Below are 6,057 nucleotides of genomic sequence, written 5' to 3' on the forward strand. Positions count from 1 at the left end.
TTTTACCCGTTTGAATCTGAATCCCTTAATTAAGGGATGCCTTGTGTAATTGATTGACAATCAGTTTTCAAACTATTTTCTTACCTTATTTCTGCCTGCTTTCTGCACTATAAATACACTACTTTTCTTTCACACTACAGACGATTTTAATAATCCTCCACTACTACAATTCATAATTCTTCTAAACTCTTACTCTCACATAAGAGAACTCTCTTCTTGTCTGCATTCTGACTTTCACAAGACTACTGCTTTTCCTATTTGTTTCCTTGAAACTGGTATGTCCTAATTCTAATTAACAGCATCACCACAATGTGTTTACTTACAGCTTTCTACATCTCTGTCTCTTTACTACTTCTGCAGATTTAAATACTTAAACTAGCATGTTGATTTCTTTTGTTTGTTTCTGTTATGAACTCCTCTTCCCTATTTCCTTTATGTGTTTTGAGTTACAGTTTAAAACATGGCAATATGCAAGTTATTGTCTGTGGATTAAACTTGATCCCTTAGGGGATCCTAACCTCTAAACAATATGTTCTAGTAGGCTTATGGGTGTGCCAGCATCTCTCATTGTTGGGTTATGCCCATTAGCCTACATTTATCTCTTGCAATTCCACATTCCTTATATCCCTATGTGTACTGTTTCCCTTTCCCTTTTCCCTCTTGGAATTCTGCACTTGCACTCTCCCTCTTAGTTCCTAAGTTCCGCCCCCCTCTTGTGAGCCTTGCCTTGGGACCTTGAATTCCCTCTGAACTTGGACACCTGAGGGGTGGCCCTTCCACACTGNCACTCTCTTCTTGTCTATTCTGTGGCTTTCACAAGACTACTGCACTTTCTCTTTGTTTGTTTCCTTTGAAACTGGTATGTTCTAATTTAAGTTTCAGCATCATCACAATGTGTTTATTTAGAGCTTTTTGTATCCTTGCCTACTTTACTACTTCTGCAAAGTTAACTATTTGAACTAGCATGTTAATCTTTTCTGTTTGTTTCTGCTATGAATCCTTGCTCCCTATCCCCTTATGTGCTGTGAGTTGCAGTTTAAAACATGGCAATGTGCAAGTTATTGTCTATGGTTTGAACTTGATCCCTTAAAGGATCCTAACTTCTAAATAATGTATTCTAACAGGCTTATGGGGTAGGCCAGCATTCCTCATTGCTGAGTATGCCCCACCAACCTGCCTTTGCTTTTCCTTTACTATCTCCCCATTCCCTATACCCCTATCTGTATAAATGTGAATTGTTTCCCTTTCCCCTTTCAAAATCCTGCACCTGCACCCTCTCTTGGTTCCTAAGTTCTGCTCCCCTCTTGTGAGCCTTGCCTTGGGACCCTGAGTTCCCTCTGAACTTGGACACTTGAGGGCTGGCTCTTCCACACTGCACTATGTACTAGTTTGGTAATGTATTTGGGGTGTAAGCACTGCCCGGAGTTCATGTCAGGCTCTTAGGGAACTCTGACAAAACCCCCAAATGAGAGAAAGGCTTTGAAATCTGATCTTTGGAGTTGGTTTACTTCATATTTCAGACAGGAAGTCTAAATCAGGCTCTCCTTGGTTGTAATTTTCAATTTCTGATGTATTTTCTTTACTTTATTTTCTTTGGACTGTAATAACTTTGTAATAAACTTTTGGGGATGATTAGTGAAAAGGAAGGGGTAACCATGCATGTACATGGGTAGATAACTTACCTATAGGAATCTCTAATTTCTGCATTTTTCATATAGTTACCATGCCTATAAGACTTCTGCATTTTCATATAGTTACCATGCCTATAAGATTTGCGCATTTTTCATGTAGTTACCATGCCTATAAGACTCCTGCATTTTTCATGTAGTTACCATGCCCATAAGACTTATGCATTTTTTACATAGTTACCATGCCTATAAGATTTCCGCATCTCATTTAGCTACCATGTCTATAAGATTTCTGCATCTCATTTAGCTACCATGTCTATAAGAACTTCTGCATCTCATTTAGCTACCATGTCTATAGGGATCCTGCACTTTCATGTAGATATTATGACTATAGCTCCTGCGCACGCATGTAGAGAATATGCCTATAGGTCCTTTCTGATTCTTGCATACCCGTTTTTCACTAGGCAAACTTATCTGTAGGTCCTAATAACTGAAAAAATGTAATCAGATATCACGTCACGCTTAGATATTATGTTATAGAATTTCTGTACTCTTCTATGTCTATAACAACGTTTTAAGTTGACAAACACATAGAAAGCATGCCTATTGGGGTTCTAATTCAAATCTGAATCGCCTCACTCGTTTGTAAGTTTAAACTGTCAGTAGTAATGCATTATCAATTGCAGAACTCATACTCGTTTTGCCAAAACTGGCAACCTTTTCCTAAATCAATTTGCAATCAACTTACCTCTTTGTTTTTGAAATCAGTAGATATCATGCCTATAGGTTCCGTCTAACACTTAGGCAAGCCTTAGGGTAAAAGTTTTAAACTAAATCAGTCTTTATTAATTACAACCAGCGGGCAGGTCTAATTCGGACTTCTTATCTGAAAATATGTGATAAATCATCCTGCTTTAACTTTTAAGTTTAATCAGACCTTAATCAGTACGTGCAAGACATGCTAAACTATATGCTTTTCTTTGATCTAAGGAGTCCTGTTTGAGCCTTATTTGTTTATGTGCTTTCCCCATACTTGTTATATGTGTTCTTGCTTGTTGCCTTAGTATTTTTACCTTTGAAACTATAAAAGCCCAACATCCCTTCCCTTTAGGATTAGTAGTCCTAAATGCCTCCGGGACTGATAGGATTGGGGCGGGTAATAGCATGCAATACGAAAACGAGATTATTCCGCACTTTAATACCTTAACGGGGTGGGAAAGGGTAGATATGATATGATGACCACGCGATAACACCACGTGTATAAGTGATTACCGGGTGTTGTATGGGGTGATCCATATTATTTATAAACCTAGGACCCCCCATCTTTTTTACTTGTTTATTTCATTGTTTACTTTCAAATTTCAAATTGTTTTTCTCAAAATTCAGCTTTCCTTCTGTTTCTTTTAACTTCATCAATTTGCAACCATTATGTGAAATACCCTCTTATTTGAAAGTCTTACTTGCTTGCGTGTTATTTGTACTTAAAGTCAGAAAGCTTGGTCGGGAATCACACTAGTGGATTTTGAGGGGTGCCTAACACCTTCCCCTTGGAATAATTTCAAGCCCTTACCAATCTCTGGTTATCCAGACAAAAATCCTTCTTAGTGTCCTAATGAACTTAAATCATTAGGTGGCGACTCTCCAATTCTCTTAAACCCAATTCCTAAAAGGGAACAAGTTGTCTTCCCAAATGTCATAAACCCGATTTCGCGAGAAAAAGGGGGCGCGACAGTATGGACTACAGGAAATTAAATCTGGCCACCCGGAAAGACCACTTCCCACTTCCGTTCATTTATCAGATGCTTGACAGACTGGTAGGGAGGTCCCACTTCTGTTTTTTGGATAGGTACTCAGGGTATACCCAAATCTCCATTGCACCAGAGGACAGAGAGAAGACCTCTTTCACATGTCCATATGGAATTTATGCTTTGCGGAGGATGCCCTTTGGCCTATGCAATGCACCGGCCATATTCCAAAGGTGCATGATGGCCATATTCACTGACATGGTTGAAGACATAATGGAGGTGTTGATGGATAATTTCTCGATGGTGGGAAACTCATTCGATGAGTGCCTTACAAACCTAACCCGAGTATTGAAGAGATGTATCGAGACTAACCTTGTACTTAATTGGGAAAGTGCCATTTCATGGTGCAAGAGGGTATAGTCTTGGGACAAGGGTATCAAGCAAAGGAATCGAGGTGGATCGTGCTAAAGTTGAGGTGATAGCAAAGCTGCCACCCCCCACATCAGTCAAGGCAATCAGGAGCTTCCTCAGGCATGCCGGTTTTTACCGGAGATTCATAAAAGACTTCTCAAAAATTGCCAACCCTCTCTGTAAGTTGTTAGAAAAAACATCACCCTTTCATGTTTTCCGATGATTGTAGGGTAGCATTTGAGGAGTTGAAAAAGAGGCTAGTCACAACACCCATCATTGTTGCCCCCAACTGGGAGCAACCATTCGAGCTCATGTGCGATGCCAGTGACTATGCAGTGGGGGCAGTGCTAGGCTAGCGGAAAGACAAGCTAATGCACGCAATTTACTGCGCCAGTAGAACGTTGAGTGGAACCTAGCCGAACTACACTGTGACTGAAAAGGAGATGCTGGCTGTGGTGTTTGCATTCGACAAGTTCAGATCATACCTGATTGGCTTTATGGTTATTGTATATACTGATCATGTAGCTCTCAGGTACTTGATTGAGAAGGAGTCCAAACCGCGGCTGATTCGTTGGGTGTTGTTACTACAAGAGTTCGACCTAGAGATTCGTGACAGTAAGGGCACAGAAAACCAAGTCCCTGATTATCTATCGCGACTGGAAGGAGCTGAAAACTCAGTTGACGTAGAGGATATTCTGGAAACCTTTCCAGACGAGCAGCTACTTGCCACAAGCCTTGAGGAAGTGCCATGGTATGCAGACTTTGCAAATTACCTGGCAAGCGGTATAGTTCCCTATGACCTTTCCTCTGTGCAAAAGAAAAAGTTTTATCGTGACTGCCGCATGTATTACTGGGATGAACCTTATCTATTTAGAATATGTGTTGACAATATGATTCAAAGGTGTGTCCCCAAGATAGAACAATCTTCTGTTTTGCAAGCATGTCACGCATCGGCATATGGCGGGTATTTTGGAGGAGTCAAGACGGCAACAAAAGTGCTAGAAGCCGAGTTCTACTGGCCAACAGTGTTTAAGGATGCACATCAATGGGTGAAGGGCTGTGATGAATGTCAGCGAACTGGGAACATTTCCCGTCGCCATGAGATGCCCATGAACCCAATTCAAGAGGTTGAAGAGTTCGATGTATGGGGGATAGACTTCATGGGCCCCTTCGTCAGCTCCTTTGGCAATAAGTACATACTTGTTGTTGTAATTACGTGTCCAAATGGGTGGAAGCTGCTGCACTCCCCACCAATGATGCAAGAGTGGTGGTGGGGTTTTTGAAGAAGAATATATTCACCCATTTCGGGACCCCAAGAGCCATTATCAGTGACGGAGGAACTCACTTCTGCAATCGATCCTTCAAGTAATTGCTAGAAAAGTACGATGGCGCCACAAGGTGGCAACCCCATATCATCCTCAAACCACTGGACAGGTCGAAGTGTCGAATAGAGAGATAAAGAGTGTACTGACCAAAACTACTGTGAATGCCACAAGAACTGATGGGGCGAAAAAGCTAGATGATGCACTCTGGGCCTACAGAACTGCTTTTAAAACACCAAATGGTATGTCACCATATAAGTTGGTGTTCGGGAAGGACTGCCATTTACCTGTGGAACTAGAACATAGAGCTTGGTGGGCAATGAAACAGTTGAATCTGGACATTGAGGCTGCGGGAACAACTAGAATCATAGAATTGCATGAGCTAGACGAGTTCCGATATCTTGCTTTCGAGAGCACGAGGTTATATAAGGAGAGAATGAAGAGGTGGTGTTGCTTTATAACTCAAGATTAAGGCTGTTTCCGGGTAAACTCATGTCAAGATGGTCTGGACCATTTCGGGTGGTCGAAGTGCTCCCTTCAGGTGCCATAGAGATTGCCTCAGAGAAAGACTCTCATACATTTAGAGTCAATGGGCAAACATTGAAACATATGTGGGCATGGATGAACCCAAGGAAGTGTCAGTGATCCATCTGACTGAACCTCAGAGGTCGAGCAACCCTTAAATGCACTCATCTGCGTCGTGCCGCGACATTAAATCAGGCGCTACATGGGAGGAACCCATTGACTTGTTATAACTGTCATGCCACGACATTAACTAAGGCGCTGGTTGGGAGGCAACCCAATGTGTAGTGACTTTAGTATAGTTAGTATTTGTTATTTTTGATTTTTGNACTCTCATACATTTAGAGTCAATGGGCAAACATTGAAACATATGTGGGCATGGATGAACCCAAGGAAGTGTCAGTGATCCATGCCCACATATGTTTCAAT

Source organism: Nicotiana attenuata, chromosome 3 (genome assembly GCF_001879085.1).
Source record: "Nicotiana attenuata strain UT chromosome 3, NIATTr2, whole genome shotgun sequence".
NCBI classification, from domain to species: Eukaryota; Viridiplantae; Streptophyta; class Magnoliopsida; order Solanales; family Solanaceae; genus Nicotiana; species Nicotiana attenuata.